Raw genomic sequence first — 17,596 nt, forward strand, 5'->3', positions numbered from 1 at the left:
AGTCATGTTCACTTTCAGCAAGCAAGGTTGTGTCATCTGTGTATTGTAGGTTGTTAATGAGTCTTCCTCCAATCCTGATTCTATGTTCTTCTTTATATAGTCCAGCTTCTTGGATTATTTGCTCAGCGTAGAGGTTGAATAAGTGTGGGTGGTGAAAGGACACAACCCTGATGCACATGTTTCCTCATTTTAAACCTTGCAGTATCCCCTTGTTCTGTTCCACTGACAGCCGCATGGTCAATGTCCAGTTTCCTCACGAACACAGTGAAGTGTTCTGGAATTCCCATTCTTCTCAATGATATCCATAATTTGTTATGATCCACACAGTCAAATGTCTTTGCATTGTCAATACGACACAGGTAAACATCTTTCTGGTATTTCCTCTTAGCCAAGATCCATCTGACATCACATCTCTTTCCATGTCCTCTTCTGAATTCAGCTTAAATTTCTGGAAGCCTATCAGTTTGTCGTACTGTAGTGGCTTGCATGTTGTTATGAGACTGGAAACTATGCCACTGGTATTTAAAATACCAGCACAGTCACTCACGGTGGACAGGTTTCAGTGGAGCTTCCAGACTAAGGCAGGGAAGAAGGACGGAGCCATTCATTTCTGAAAAAATTGGCCACAGAAAACTTTATGAATAGCAGTGGAAGAAATGATGACATAAAAGAGATGAACAGAAGATTTCAAAGAGCAGCTTGAGAAGACAAAGTGAGGTATTATAGTGAAATGTGCAAAGACCTGGAATTAGGAAAACAAAAGGGAAGAACACACTAGGCATTTCTCAAGCTGAGAGAACTGAAGAAAAAATTCAAGCCTCAAATTGCACTATTGAAGGATTCTATGTGCAAAATATTGAACAATGCAGGGAGCATTAAAAGAAGAGGGACTGTACCAAAAACAATTGGTCAACATTCAAACATTTCAGGAGTAGTATATGATCAAGAACCAGTGGTACTGAGGCAGAAGTCCAAACTACACTGAAGGAATTGGTGAAAAACAAGAAGATCCCAGGAATTGATGGAATACTCATTGAGATGTTTCAATAAATGGGTGCAGCACTGGAGGTGGTTACTCGTTTATGCCAAGACATTTGGAAAACAGCTATCTGACCAACCAACTGGAAAAGATCCATATTTGTGCCCATTCCAAAGAAAAGTGATCCAACAGAATGTGGAAATTATGGAACAATATCATTAATATCACACACAAGTAAAATTTTGCTGATGATAATTTAAAAATGGTTGTAGCAGTATATTGATAAGGAACTGCCAGAAATTCAAGCCAGATTCAGAAGAGGACTCAGAGTTATAGTGAATATTAAATGAGATAATACATGGACAATGTTTACCATAGTGCCTAGTACATGGTAAGTACTTGCTTACTAAACATTAGCTATTATTATAAGGAACAGCAGTGGCACAAAGGTTTAAGTGCTTGCTGCTAACTGAAAGCTTGGTAGTTTGAACTCACTGAAGCATGTAGGCGATCTGTTCTGAAAGGTCACAACCATGAAAACCCTATGGAGCAAAGCATTACTGCAGCTCAGAGAATCGCCATGAGTTGGAATCAACGGATGACAAACAATAACCACCACCACCGCCACCATCACCACCACCACCATGTTCCCACTTTTGCTTTTAATAGCACAGCCTTGAAAAAGATAAAGAAGAAATGAAAACAAAATGGTAAAAGTAGTTATCTTTGGGTGAAGGTTCTTTTTTCTTCGGTGGTTTTACTTTTATCTGTGTTTTCTTTATTTTCAGAATATTCTACAATACATATGAACTACATTTGTAAAAATAAAAAAGTCACAAGAAGGAAGAAGAGGGGGAAAAAGGCTTTCTTGAAATGTTTAAGTCCTCAGATAACTTCAAGACTTGCTTGCTCAGCTACTCTAAGGATCTTAGAAGCCACCAAAGTTGGGCAACTTGGGGAGAGCAGGCATGAGCTGGGCTTTGCCTGCCCTCCAGACCCAGCTACTGACCACACATCCCACAGACCACACAACCACATGTCCTCCCTGCCTTGCTCCCACCCCCCAACCACCACCACCACCACCACCACCTCCACGAAGAGGGGCCACAGAAGCTCATAGGCCTGGTAGCTTGGCTGCTCAAGAGACAGGAGAGGCCCAAAGTCACTTGTTTGTCTGCATCTTATCAGCACAGCAGCCAGGAAGACTTCATTAGAGGCCTCCACCAACCCCTCCATCCTTGGTGGTTGTTCATTAGCATGTGTGACAAACTCCTCAGCACAAACTGAAAGCTTTAAGTGAGAACCAAACTGTGTCAGTTTTTTCTGAGTGACAGCAGGGAACTTCCTTAACCTAGCACAGAAACTAACTGAAGTAGTCTGAGGGGGCTGAGTGGAGGCTCTGAGGGGTCAGGAAGGGCCCTGGAGGTGCTGTCCTCAGCTTAGGAAGGTAAGACAAGAGCCTGGAGCAGCAAAAGGGGGGGAAGTCCCCACTGCAAACTATGTAGGACAGCTTGGGGACAGCTGATAAGCCCAGGAGGGTGGCTGAAGCCATATACTGAGAAGTGCAGAAGGGTGAAGGTACAAAGGGACGAGATGAGGATTTTCTCTTCCTCTCCAGTGCATCAGTTGGGGAGGAAGCCAAAAGGGTGCTGGAGCCCATGCTGTGCCACCCAAGAGACTTGGATGGGGGTGGGGTAGAGACCAGAGGCCATAGCCACTCTAGCACATTTCCTGTTCTCTATGTAGCGGGGACGGGAGATGGCCAGGAAGAAAGGTGCCTCATGAGAAATTCTGAAGGAAAATGCTGATGTTAGACAGGCTTTAAAATTTTATTATGTATGAATTTTTATACCAACAACTATATTTAAATATAATGCACATAAAAAATTGTACATATTTAAAGTACACAATTTGATGAACTTTGACTTCCACGCATATCTATTAAACCATCACCTCTATCAAGGTTGGGAGAAGATCTATCATTTCCCAAAGTTTCCTATACTGCTCTGCTATCCTGTCCTGCCCCACCTTCCCTGCTCCTCTCATTCCCAGGAAACCACTGACCTGTCACTGTAGATTACCTTGCATTTTCTAGAATTTTATATAAATGGAATCATACAACATACATTCTTTTTGTTGGCTTCTTTCACTTATAATCATTTTGAGATTCATCCATGTTATTCTGTGCTTAATAATTTGTTCCTTCTTTCCTGAATAGTTGTTCTGGTTACCTAGTGCCACTCTGACAGGAATATACCACAAATGGGATGGCCTTAATAAACCAGAGTTTATTCTCTTACAGTTTGAAGGCATTAAGTCCAAGTTCAAAGTACCAGGCTCTCGGGGCTGGGTGAAAGCCCCTCGACCTTGGGCTTCAGCTCTGCCTCTTGCTCCGAGCCCACTGAAGCTAGAGGCATCTCTTCACTCAGGCAGCCACTGGCTGCTGAGGCTAACAAGCCCAAGGTGGACAATAAAATGGCATAGTCCCAATGTTACCAAATCACATGGCAGGCCATTAATTTAAGTCCATTGTAAGTCCCAAGGTCGGCAGAGCATGGCAGGCTGCTGAAAAATGACATGACTACATTTAGGGTCCAAGCATGCCATCAACTAGAGACCATTCCCAAAGCTGCTTCTTACATATGGGAAGCAGACCACATACCCAAAGCAGCTACTCAGCTGTTGTGGTAGATCCCACCGTGGAGCTGATTGCCAGTCTCGTCATGGGGAATAACTACCACCAGCTGCCCAGCCACTCAACCAGGCCCAGTCCAATTGACACACAAACGTAACCACCAGAGTAGTACTCCATTGTATGACCCTACCACTATTTGCTTATTCACCTGTTGATGGACATTCAGGTTCCACTTTTTGGGCATCACAGATAAAGGTGCTATGAACAGCCATGCACAAATCTTTGCGCGGACATGTGCTTTTATTAGGAGTTCTGGTGATGTAGTGCCTAAGGCATCTGACTGCTATCCAGAAGTCTGGTGGTTCAAACCCACCAGCTACTTCTCAGAAGGAAGGTTGGGCAATCTACTTCCATAGTGATACTGCCTCGGAAACCCAAGGAGGCGTCACTATGAGTGGGATCTGACTCATTGGCAGTGAGTTTGGTTTTGGGTCTTTGGTGCTTTCATTTCTCTTAGGTAAACACCTAGGAGTGGAATGGATAGGTCATATAACATGCATATATTAACTTGTATGGAAACTTCCAAACTGTTTTCTAAAATGGTTGTTACATTTTATATTCCCACTAGCAGTTCTGAGAGTTCCTCTTCAAGGTTTAGAACGGTCACCTTTTTAAATTTTGTTGTTAGATGCTGTCCAGTTGGTTCTGACTCATATGACCTCATGTGACCCTATGTACAACAGAACGAAACACTGTCCAGTCCTGCTCTATCCTCACAACTGCTGCCATGTCTGAGCCCATTATTGCCACTGCTGTGTCACTCCATCTCTCTGAGGGTCTTCTTTTTTCTCTGATCCTCAGCTTTCCCAAGCACGATGTCCTTATCCAGGATGGTCCCTCCTGATAAAATGTCCAAAGCACATGAGATGAAGTCTCCCCATCCTGCTTCCAAGGATCATTCTGGTTGTACTTCTTCCAAGACAGATTTCTTCATTCTTCTGGCAGTCCATGGTACATTCAATATTCTTCACCAGCACCATAATTCAAATGCATCAATTCTTTTGTCTTCCCTTTTGATTTTAGACATTCTGCTAGGTGTCTAGTGGGCTTCACTGTGGTTTTAATTAGCATTTCTCTAATGATAAATGTGGTTCAAACCCACCAGCCACTCCTCTGAAGGAAGGTTGGGCAATTTACTTCCGTAGTGATACTGCCTTGGCAACCCAAGGAGGGGTCACTATGAGTCGGGGCCGACTCGACGGCACATAACAACAATGATAAATGACGTTGAACATTTTTTCCTGTGGGTATTTGCCACCCATATATCTTCATTAGTGACGTCTCTGTTCAATACTTTTGTGTGTGTATGTGTGGGGTTAGAGAAGAGTTTGTTTTCTTTTTTTATTGAGTTTTGAGAGTTCTTTATATAATCTAAATATAATTTCTTTATCAAAATGGCATTTGCAAATATATTCTCCCATTATGTGGCTTGTCTTTTTGCTTTCTTAACAATGTCTTTTGAAGAGAAATTTTAAATTTTGCTGAAGTCCAGCTTATCATCTTTTTCCTTAAGGGATCATGCTTTTGGTGGCATAGCTACAAATTTTTTGCCTAATGCAAAGTCAGAAAAAGTTTTCACTCAGAATTTTAATAGTTTTTTCATTCTACCTTTACTTAATATTTGGTTGTAGTGTAGGGTATGGATCAAACTTCATTTTTTTGCATATGGATATCCAATTGTTCTAATACCATTTTCAAAAATACTATCCTCTTCCTACCAATTTGGCTTTGCATCTTTGCCAAAAAATCAGTTGTCCATATATATGTGGGTCTATTTCTGGACATTTTCATCATCTCAGAGAGTTTCCTAATGCCTATTTGGAGTCAGTTCTTACCCCCAGCCAACCACTAACCTATTTACTGTAAGTATAGATAAACAAAAGCAAAAAAAAAACTCACTGCCATTGAGTCAGATCTGGCTCATAGAGACCTCTCCTTGGGTTTCTGAGGCAACATCACTGTGGAAGTAGATTGCTCAATCTTCCTTCCGAGGAGTGGCTGGTGGGTTTAAACTGCCAGTCTTCTGGATAGCAGTCAGATGCCTTAGGGACTATGCCACCGGAGCTCCCATAAGTATAGATAGTTTTGCTTATTTTAGAACTTCATATAAATGGAATCATATGGTATGTACTCTTTTGTATCTGACTACTTTTGCTCAGCATGTTTTTTCAGATTCATCCATGTTGATGTGTGTATTTTAGTTTTCTCCTCTTTACTGCCGAGTAAAATCCCATTTTATCAATATATCGCAATTTGTTTATTCATTTATCTGTTGATATATTTTTGGGTTGTTTCCAGTCTGTGGTTATTATGAATAAAGCTGCTAGAAGCATTTGTGTACAAGCCCTTGTATGGACATATGTTTTCATTTAACTGGAGTAAATACGCAGGTGTTAAATTGCTGGGTCAAAGGGTAGATGAATGTTTATAAGAAACTGCAAAATATTTTCCAATTGGTTGTCAAGTTAGTCAGTGATGTTGATATCTTTTATGTCTTTGTTTTTTGTCTACTTGCTCTATCAGTTTTTGAGAAAGAGTGTTCAAATCTCTTACTGTAATTGTGGATTTGTCTATTTATCACTCTAGTTTTTTCAATTTTTGCTTCATGCTTTTTGAAGCTCTGTTGTTAGTTAAATATGTACTACAGATTGTTACATCTTCCTGAAGAATTGTGTCTTTTATCATTATGTAATATCCCTCTTTATTTCTTGTAGCACTCTTCGTTTTGGGAGCTCTGGTGGTATGGTGCCTAAGGCCTTTGAAAGGCTGGCGGTTCAAACCTACCTGCTACCCCCCAGAAGGAAGGTTGGGCAATCTTCTTCCGTAGTGATACTGCCTCAGAAACCCAAGGAGGGGTCGCTATGCGTTGGATCCGACTTCACGGCAGTGGATGCGTTTTTTTTTTTTTTTTTGGTGTGTATGTGTTTTTACTCTTTGTCTTGAAGTCTACTTTGCGTGATATTACTTTGCTTCTCAAAACTTTTGTGAACTCTGGTAGCGTAGTGCCTAAGGCACTTGACTGCTAACCAGAAGTCTGGCGGTTCAAATCCACCAGCCACTCCTCAGAAGGAAGACGGGGCAATCTACTTCTGTAGTGACACTGCCTCGGAAACCCAAGGAGGGGTCGCTATGAGTTGGGTCCGACTCGAGGTCACATAACAACAACAATCTCAAAACTTTATATGCTAACTGCATGGTATATCTTTATCCATTCTTTTATTTTCAATTTATTTGTATCTTGCTAGTTAATGTTTATCTCTTATAAATGAAATACATTTGAGTCTTGCTTTTTCATCCAGTCAGACAATCTCTGCCTTTTAATTGGGATTTTTACATTAAAGTAACTATCAGCATGACTGTGTTTAAATCAACTCTCTTGCTACTTGCTTCTATTTGTTTATTAGGTTTTTCATTTATTTTTCTGCTGCTCCTTGTCTTTCTTCTTTTGAGTTAATGAAATCTTTTTTGAGATTCCTTTTATTTTCTCTATTTGTTTCTTAGCTATGCCTTTTTAAAAAGTTAATTTTAAATGGTTGCTTTAAGGCTAGCAGAATTCATCCTTAGCTTACCAAAGTCTGTTTAGAGTTGATTTTATCATTTCATATTTCATACATCACACTTCATACCTGACACTTCACATTCCTAACTGTAAGCTTCACAAACGTAATGACTTTCCACCACCACCACCAATTGCTGTTGACTACGACTCATGGTGACCCCAAGTGTGTCAGAGCAGAACTGTGCTCCATAGCATTTTCAATGGTTATTTTTTCAGAAACAGATTGCCATGCCTTTCTTCCAAGGTGCCCCTATGTGGACTCGAACCTTCAACCTTCAGTTAGTAGCTGAGCTCATTAACCACTTACACCACCAGGATTTCCTGTAACGACCTTAAACCAAACAAAAACCCACTGCCATGGAATAGATTCCAACTCATAGTGACCCCCATTGGGTTTCCAAGGCTATAAATCTTTACAGAAGCAGATTGCCACACCTTCTTTCTACAGAGTGGCTGGTGGGTTTGAACCACCAACTTTCTGGTTAGCAGCCAAATGTCTTATCTACTATGCCACCAACAGTCTACTTACCTACTTCCCATTAGCAGCAGTGATATTATTTTATCAAATAACATTCAAAATTAAGATACGTTGCCTTCCCTCAATGAGCCTGGGATAGGGAGATAGATGTGTAAAGAAGAACTGTACCGAAGAGAGGAAAGGGGAAACAGAGAGGGAGGCACAAACAGGAACCAGAAGAGGCCTTGAAGAGGGACTAACAAATAGGATCAAAGAAGTTGAAATTTAGGAGACCTTCACAGAGGAGGCTATGGAAATGGATTTGTAAAAATAATGGTGACTTACTAGGTGCAAAAAGAGAAAAATGGTGCAGAATAGACATAAGGAACTAGCAAGTGCCACGAGCTCAGTGTTGTTGGACAGGCAGTGGGCAGAATGAGGAAAGTGAAGAGATGAGGCTGAAGTTCGGGGATTATCTCTGGATAATAAGCTATGTGTGTCTTGCCAGGACCTAACTTCAATCCATGGGCAATAGGGAGCCACTGATATGCTTTGATACACTCAGGTGTTTAGGCAGTAGAGGGTGAGCTGAAGAGTATGAGGCAGGAGGGTAGAGAAAGGAGTTGGTAGGAGAATTTGGTTGTCCTGGGTGGCAGTTAAGGTTATATGCCAACTTGGCTGGGTCTGGTATTGAATGGCTGGGCAGCTGGTGATAGTTATTGCCCATGATGAGACTGGCAATCAACTCCATGGTGGAATCTACCATGAGTGGCTGCTTAAGGGATGTGGTCTTCTTTCCATATATAAGGAAAAGCTTTGGGAATGGTCTACAGCTTTTTAGTACACTTGGACCCTGCATGTAGCTGAATCTTCATTCAGGAGCCTGCCATGCTCTGCTGATCTTGGGACTTTTAATGGACTTGAATCAATGGCCTGCTGTGTGGTTTGGTAATATCAGGACTGTGCCTTTTCACTTGTTGACTTTTGGTTTGTCAGCCTCTGCAGCCAGTGGCTATTGAGTGAAGAAAGCCTCTAGCTTCAGTGGGCCGGGAGCAAGAGGCTGAGCTGAAGCTCGAGGTTGAGGAACTTTCACCCAGCCCCTAGAGCCTGGAACTTTGAACTCAGACTTCTAGCCTCCAAAACTGTGAGAGAATCAGCTCCTGTTTGTTAAAGCCATCCCATTTGTGGTATTTTCCTCTCAGGGGGGCACTAGGTAACCAAAATATCCTGTGGGAAACAATAGCTACCCGGAGGTGTCTAGAGAGTAGGTCTGCAGAAGGCACTACCAGGGAGTAGACGCATAGGACCTTATAATGAACTTGATGTAGGGAAGGAGAATGAAGGAGACATCTAGGGTAACAGAGGTAGAAATAACACTCACTAGGATAGAGAATGCAGACATTGGTCGATGTCAGAGGAAGGAGGGAGATGAAGAGTTCAAGATGGGACATGTTGATTTTGGGGGTCTATGGGAAGTTCAGCTGGAAGTGTCTAAAAGATAGCTGCAAATATGGGATGGTGTTTAGGAGAGAGAATAATGGAATTAGGATTCGTCAGGGGGTTAAGGCTGGGAGAGGTGCATGGCAGTTGTGGTTATGGATGACACTGGCCAGGCTGAGCATGTAGAGTCAGAATAACAGGCAGGAAAGGAACCTTGGAAAGGGACTGAGGGGAAACCATCCAAGAAGTGAATGGCTTGCCAACATTCCATACTCTGAGGGAGTATTACTGGTTTTCTTCACTTGTTAAATATTCCACTGGCCTTTCTGCTTAACCAAGGAGGATATTTCATGTTAATTGAGCATGTGGGATTTTAACTCCCTTATTTATTTTTTATTGTGATTTGGGTGAAAATTTACAGAGTAAATTCATTTTCCGTACAGCAGTTCATATTCAATTTGTTTTATGTCATTGACTGCACTCCCCATAATGTAACAGCTCTCTTTAGCTCCCTTAGTAATGTACCACTATCTGCTCCTAAAGCTCAGGAGGATGGGTCATGTGACCCAGCTCAATGGATCCCAACTCCTGCCATTGTGCAAGGCAAAGAAGGATGAGGTACCTCCTTTCGGCTTTTTCTCCCCACTGAGCCATGCCATGGTGGGCATAGCCTCCACGAAGGTGGACGAAGTCATTTCCTGAGAGCCTACTATGTGCCAGGCATTGCATAAGCCATTTACTGACATTACTTATCCTTCAAACCTCAGCTGGGAAGTGTGAGAAAGCTGTTAGGTCATTCTGTTGGTAAAAAATCAAAGGCTCAGAATTCTGGAATGTGTTTGTGGCCTGAATTGTTTGCCATATTAACTTCTCTCTCTTTCTCTCTTTTTTTCCCCCTCCTTTCTTTCTAGTATTTTCCAACTCTTGTTTCCCCCATTCAAACAGAGAGTCTGCCCTGTGCTCCTGAGCTGAAAGTAGATTTGAGATGGAGCTTCCAGGCTTTTGTTACCAAAATTTAAAACATTAAGAATTGAGGAGAGAAGGATTTTATTCACAACAAGAAAAAACTCCTCAGGGATGGAAGTAGGAGGGGAGGCCAGAAGAGAGTTCTCTTTCCCCATGAGAGCCAAAAGGGAGGGCTTTGCAGTGAATCTCAAGTGAGGGGACGAAGATTTCCTCATAGAAAGTGCCTGTCCCAAAGGTGGTACAGAAGGGGGAAGAAAGAGGCCTTCTACACTGTCTTGCAGGCAACATCAAGGGTTAACTTGGGGGTGATCTGTGTGTAGTCATGGCTAGGGACTGATGGGTCCTACTCCATTATCAAATTTGCTCCCTTCATCCTGCTGAACTCCAACCTTGGTTCAGGCCCTGGAAGAGAAGGGAACCAGTGGAATATGCTGAGCCAACTCTCAAAAATAGAACAAAACAAAACAAATGAAAAACCAAAAATACCTTGATTTGTTGGCATCTGCTGATTCTGTGTGTGGTGTAACTCCTCCAACCATGGCTGATTTCAAATTACCAATGTGAATGAAAAGAGTGTGCATGTTTGTTCTTGCATACTGATATGAGCCATCTTCAGCACACTCCTGAAACCCTCCTGGAAAAGACTGAAATTATTATTTCTTTTCAGTAAAATAGAAATGAAGTTGAGTTTTTAATAACACACTAATATATATATCTTATTTATTTATTTAAATTGTGATTTGGGTGAAACTTTACAGAGCAAATTCATTTTCCATGTGGCAGTTCATACACATTTTGTTTCATGACATTGACTGCAATCCTCATGATGTAACACCTCTTCCCATTTCCTCCCCATAGTTACCTCTTCCCTGTGTCCTTCCCTCCCATGCACTCTTGCCTCACTCCCTCCACACCCCAGCTATCTCCCTGTGCAAATACTGCCCTTCAATTCTCCCATCATTGATTGCTCCAAGGAGTGTATCTACCTAATGTAAATGGTCAGCCCATATGCCTATTATTTGGCTGGAAGCCACAGGAGTGAGTTCACTTCCATACCTGAAGGATAGCTAAAGGATCTTAGAGGTCTCACCAGGCTCTAACAGACCAGAAAACTTGATCTTTTTTTTTATGATTTTTTATGATTTTGAGTTGTATTCCACATTGTTCTCCCACTCTATCCAGGACATCCTACACTGATCCCCCTCCTAGTGGTTGACAGTGGTAGCTGGGCACCATCTAGTTCTTCTGGTTTCATGGTCATGTAGGTTAAGGATCACATGGTCTACCAGTCCCTTGGACTAATTGTTTCCACGTGTCTTTGGTTTTCTTCATTCTTCTTTTCTCTGCATGAAGAGAGACCCATCTTTGTATCTAGATGGCTGCTTGCAAGCTTTGAAGATCCCAGTTGCTACTTACCAAAGTAGGATGTAGAACAGTGTTTTTGTGTAGTATCTTATGCCAATTGAGCTTGATGTCCCCTGCAACCATGGTCCTGAGCCCACAGGTCCAACTACTTGCTCCTTCTAGGTAACTGGCTGTGGTCAAGAAGTCACTACAACCTTGTCCCTTGTCAGCTCTACTGTGTACCTGGACATTCTTACAGCACATACAAACACACTTGTAGAAACATCATCTGCCAACCCTATATATGGTCATGGGCACACTCGCCCCTGCCTAGATACACTTGATCATTCAGCCTGTCTACCCATCTAACTACCCTAGATCAATATTTGCCATCCCAGACAACACAGTACAATATATGCAAAAGGGGCTCATCATTGTTGTCTGTACCTCCCATGTACCTCTCTGTGTCTTCTTTTTTCTCAATGCAACCATGTTGATCACTCACATTTGGTACATTGCCCTTCCCTTCACCCAAATCAATACTTGTCTCTACCTATCTAGCAGTGTTCCCTCCCCTCTCCTCCCACCCCTAGTAACCAACAAAGAAAGTTTCCTTCCATATATAAACCTTTCCTTGACTTTTTACAATAATGAACTAATACTATATTTGTCCTTCTGTGATTGACTTATTTCACTCAGCGTAATGTTCTCTAGGTTAATCCATGTTATGTGGTGTTTTGTAAATTCTGCATTATTTTTTAGGGTTATAGTATTCCATTGTGTGTATGTACCATAGTTTGGTTTTCTATTCTTCTGTTGATGGGCACCTAGGTTGTTTCCATCTTTTTGCTATTGTGAATAGTGTTGCGATGAACATGGGTGTACATGTATCTGTTTTTGTCTTGGCTCTCACTTCTTTAGGCTATGTACCTAGTAATGGGATTGCTAGATCAAATGGTATTTCTAATTTTCAACATTTTTTTAAAAAATCATTTTATTCTTTATTACTCTGGATACATTCTTTTTAGCAAAAAAAAGAACAGCAGTGATACTATATGCTCCTGGTTAAAAATTAAGAGCTCTTTCATAAAATCTTATGAAAAGAAATGTCAATTATTACTTAATATGCTAAGTCTTATTACAAAAAATACCAAAGAAGACAGTCAACAGACTTGAGTAAACCAGTGTTTTCTTCTGCTTCCCAAATACTCTACGGGAAGCTTTTTCTATATGTGTGTGTGTGTGTGTACGAATATCTGGTTTTACTCCAGGTCACTGAAATGATGTTCACAGGAGCATCTAGGGGAAGAAACCACACACTCCGGTGAAGTATACTTGTCAGTGACAGAGAGACACCTGCTGCCACAACTCTCTTACCCCTGACCTGAGGGTCAGTTGAGTTAGATGCAACAAAAAATAAAACTGAAAGAGATCTGGTGACGAAATAAAAAGGAAGGTAAGCTTCAACATTTTTCACTTTTAGTGAAGTCTGGTTTCCACCACTGAGCAAACTATAGTGTTTTCTTCCTCTGATCCTCAAAGCTTTCTTGGATTCCTTTCCTCCAAAGTCTTGGTTCTATACCACCAATGATTTCCTTTCCAAAATATTAAGGGAATTTGTGTTGATCTTCAATGACGTGGGCAAACCCTCCTTGGAGACCAAAATCCACAGAGAAACAAGGTAAGCCTCTGGGTACAGGTTTTCTGATATCTTTTGAAGAGAGATTGATCAATTTCTTGTTCATGGACCACTCCTCATCAGATTCCATTATGGCTTTCTTAAAATAGATGGGAGCCATATCATCCACTTCCTTTGGAAGAGGAATGTATTCATAAACCATATGATACTGTTTTTTCGTGTTCATATTAGTTTCCAAAAATATGCAGTCTAATCCTTTATCTTCAAACATCTTTACCAATGATTTTCTGAACATCTGAATTTCCTCCCAGATGTCCTCATCCAGGAAGTTAGCTGCTTTATGGTGCTGCAAAGGGACTATCAGGTAATGCCCCTCAGTGACAGACTGGAAGTTGGGTAAACATAAATAAACCTTGACACCTATGGCAACAATCAGGTGCTTGGGAAATTGAGAACTGTCAAAACAATACAGACATTTCTTCATTTGTGCAGCAAGACTCTGGTGCTCAGCAGTAGCTTTTTTCCTCTGGTTCTCTTCCTCCTCACCAAGACGCTCTCTTTCAGCAGCTTTAGAGACAAACATGTCATCCAGAGCGTAATAGTCTCCATCGGTTTTTCCCATAAACTTAGATGCCATTCTCATGAAAAGTTTGTTTTGATCTACTGTTCCCATCTTTTCATTTTTTTACTAAATCATTTAGGCTTAGATCATCACCATTATGGTAGTACATGATCCTTTGTTTTCCCTCATGGGTTAAAGCCATCTGTCTCCTTCTACTTCCTCCTTTTGATTCCAGGGCTTCTCCTGGTGTGTTGACAGGCCATACTCTTCCAGACTGATCTGTTTTGGTAAGGATCACTTCCTGCTGATCATCATTTTCTATCCCAGATTTTTTTTGATGATATCTGTGTTGTGGTTTCCTTGAATTTATTTGTCTTTTCAAGCTGAGCTTTAAGTTGTTCAGCTAATTCCATATTTCCCATCATCTCTGCCTTGATAATCTTGGCTTCCAACTTGTTCTTCTCATCAATACTCAGGATGTGGATGGACTCATCCTCTGACTACTTCCACTTAAGGAAGACTTGGTGTCCTGCAGATGTTCTTTTTTCAGAGGGTCATCTCTCGAGCTTTCATCCTGTGACTTTTCTCTCCTATCTCCTGGGATATATCCATAGTCAACACTGTTATTGGTTTCTAATGGCTTTTTATATGAATGTTTCTTGTCTCCTTCTTTCCTGTCAGATCGACTCCACGATGATAAACATTCTTCCCTGTTTTCTGTGGGTTTTCAAAAACCACAACGTGAAGAACCCTGAGCTACCAATGTTGAAGATGAATTCAATGGTTCAAAATTTCTGCCCTTGCTATGAAACAACAGTTCTTCATCATCAGAGGGTCTTAAGAATTTAGTTCTAAAATTTCCAAGAGAAGAAAACTGTTGATTTTGCCTTGGACTGTATTCTCTTCTACATGCTACTAAAGATCTGGCTCTATTATCTTTTTCATTACCACTTGACTTATTTTTATTAATACTGTTTGTACTATGTGTTCTATCTTATCTATCCCTTGAACTTTTATTATCAAGCCATGATATTTCCAATCGCCTCGTATGCATGTAAGAGCTGGACAACGAATAAAGAAGACCTAAGAAGAGTTGATGCTTTTGAGTTGTGGTGCTGGCGAAGAATGCTGAAAGTACCATGGACTGCCAAAAGAACTAACATCTGTCTTGGAGGAAGTGCACCCGAAATGCTCCTTGGAAGTGAGAATGGCCACCTACTTTGGTCATGTTGTCAGAAGGAACCATTCCCTGGAGAAGGATGCCATGCTTGGTAGGGTGGAGGGTCAACAAAAGAGGGGAAGGCCTTCAATGAGATGGATGGACACAGTGGCTGCAGTGATGGGCTCAAGTATAGCAGGGATCACAAAGCTGGCGCAAGATTGGGCAGTGTTTCATTCTGCTGTGCATGGGGTCACTATGAGTCGGAAACGACTCGACAGAACCCAACAACAAGAAGTCTGATTTTCTACTTTCTTGGCTACTTTGTGCTTTATCTGAATATGTTTGTTTCTTCCATTGTTCTTGTCTACAATCTTCTCTTTTGGATGCAGTTTTTTCAGCTTCTTCTAATTTTGACTGAAATATTTCCATTGACCTGTATCTTTCAGCTACAATGTCTTCAAAATTTCTATTTTGTTTCTTAGCTTGTTCCTTCATTCTTTGATAAGACTTCCTGAGCCAGCTTAATCCACCATCTTCTACTACTGAAACTTTAGTAACAGATGACACATTATAATCCTCTGGTGGAAGACCTGTTCCACCATCCTTCCGGTATGGATTCAATTCTCTTTCCAACAGTCTGGACTGCTCAATTGCTTGGGCTTTCTCCTGCTCAATTTTCTTACAGTTTCTTTTTCAGCTTTAAGTGATGATAATGAAACAGTTTTAACAGACATAAAGTCAACAGTAATCCACTCATCTCTCTGAATAACTTCATTGTTTTGTTTTACTGACTTTTCCTCTTTCACTTTCCAGGTCTTTTATTTTTGCTAGGAGTCTGAGATGGAACTGCTTCAACCCATTCAACCCATGATGAACTTTCAGATGACTCATTTTTTTCATATTTCTGTTTCTTGCTCTTTTTCTTTTTCTCTTTCTTTACCTTTTTTGAATGCTTTTCTTTTTTTTTTTTTTTTTTTTTTTTTTACAAAGTGTTCCTGTTAGAACTGTTCAATTCATTCATTCACATCAGGCAGCATCCATGTATCCTCACCCCGAAGTCGCCTAAGTTCTTTATGCCTCTTTTCCCCTTCAAAATCAGCTTTAGCCTGGAGCAACACCTCCGCCCTAGCAATCTGGGTCTGTTCTTTAGGCTCTTTGATACTCCTTGCACTTTCAAATCTACCACTGGCAGCTGCCATAGTTGTTGTCCAATTTCCAACTTTTTAAGGAATTGTGACACTGCTTTCCACAGTGTTTGTATCATTTTACAGTCCCATTAGCAGTGTATGAGAGTCCCAAACTCTCCACATCCTCACCAGCATTTGTTATTTTTGTCTTGTTGAACTTTGCTACTAGGGCTGGGGCAAGATGGTATCTCATTGTTGTTTTGATTTGCATCTTTCTAGGAGCTCTGGTAGCATAGTGCCTAAGGCACTTGACTGCTAACCAGAGGGATGGCGGTTCAAACCCACCGGCCACTCCTAGGAAGGAAGATGGGGCAATCTACTTCTGTAGTGATACTGCCTCGGAAACCTAAGGAAGGGTTGCTATGAGTCGGTCCGAGTGGAGGGCACATAACAACAACAACAATAAATGGCTAAGGGGGAGCTCTGGTAGTATAGTGTCTAAGGCACTTGACTGCTAACCAGAAGGCTGGCAGTTCAAACCCACTCCTTGGAAGTCACTCCTTCAAAGCAACTCCGTGGAAGGAAGGTTAGTCAATTTACTTCCATAGTGATACCGCCTCAGAAACCCACGGAGGGGTCGCTATGAGTTGGGTCCGACTTGATGGCACATAACAACAACAATGGCTAATGATTGTGAATATTTCTTCATATGTTAGTTGGCCATGTGAATATTCTCTTTGGTGAAGTGTCTATTCATATCTTCTGCCCATTTTTTAATTGGATTGTTTGTCTTTTTGTTGTTGAGGTGTTGGAGTTTTCTATAAATTTTAGAGATAAGTCCCTTGTCAGATATGTCATTGCTGAATATTTTTTCCCAATCTGTAGGCTCTCTTTTGACTCTTGGAGAAGTCTTTTGAAGCACATAAAAATTAAATTTTTAGAAGGTCTCATTCATCTAGCTTATCTTCTGTTGTTTGTGCATTTTGGGTTATGCTTTGTAGTCTATTTATGCCATATATTAGGGCCCCGAAATTTGCCCCCAGTTTTTCCTTGAGGAACTTTATAGTTTGAGGTTTTGCTTTTAAGTCTTCAATCCATCTGGAGTTAGTTTTTGTGTACGGTGTGAGGTACGGATCTTGTTTCATTTTTCTGCAAATAGATATCCAGTTTTGCCAGCACCACTTGTTAAAGAGACAATCTCTTCCCCATTTAATGGATTTCTGCCCTTTGTCAAAAATCAGCTAGTGATAGGTCTATGGTTCTATTTTTGGGTTATCAGCTTTATTCCATTGGTCTATGTGTCTGTCATTGTACCAGTACCAGGCTATTTTGACTACTGTGGCCGTATAGTTGGTTTTGAGATCTGAGAGTGTGAAAGCTCTTACTTTGTTATTCTTCTTCAATAGTGCTCTGCTTTTCTGAAGTCTCTTTCCTTTCCACATAAAGTTAGTGATTGATTTTTCCATATTCTTAAAGAATGTTGATAGGATCTGGATTGTGATTGTGTTGAATGTATAGATTGCTTTGGTACTATTGAGATTTTCACAGTATTCAATCTTAACTATCCATGAGCATAGTATGCTCTTCCATTTATGTAGATCTCTTATGATTTCTTGAAGTAGTCTTTTGTAGTTTTCTTAGTACAGGTGTCTGTGTCCCTGGTAAG

General features: G+C 41.0%; 1 pseudogene; it reads right to left on the reverse strand.

Moving 5' to 3' along the window:
* Positions 1-12,903: 12,903 nt before the first annotated feature.
* Positions 12,904-16,002, reverse strand: LOC103205891 (annotated as a pseudogene).
* Positions 16,003-17,596: the final 1,594 nt, after the last annotated feature.

This window comes from Orycteropus afer, unplaced genomic scaffold (assembly GCF_000298275.1).
Source record: "Orycteropus afer afer isolate SDZICR_OR568_19922 unplaced genomic scaffold, OryAfe1.0 scaffold00293, whole genome shotgun sequence".
Lineage (NCBI taxonomy): Eukaryota > Metazoa > Chordata > Mammalia > Tubulidentata > Orycteropodidae > Orycteropus > Orycteropus afer.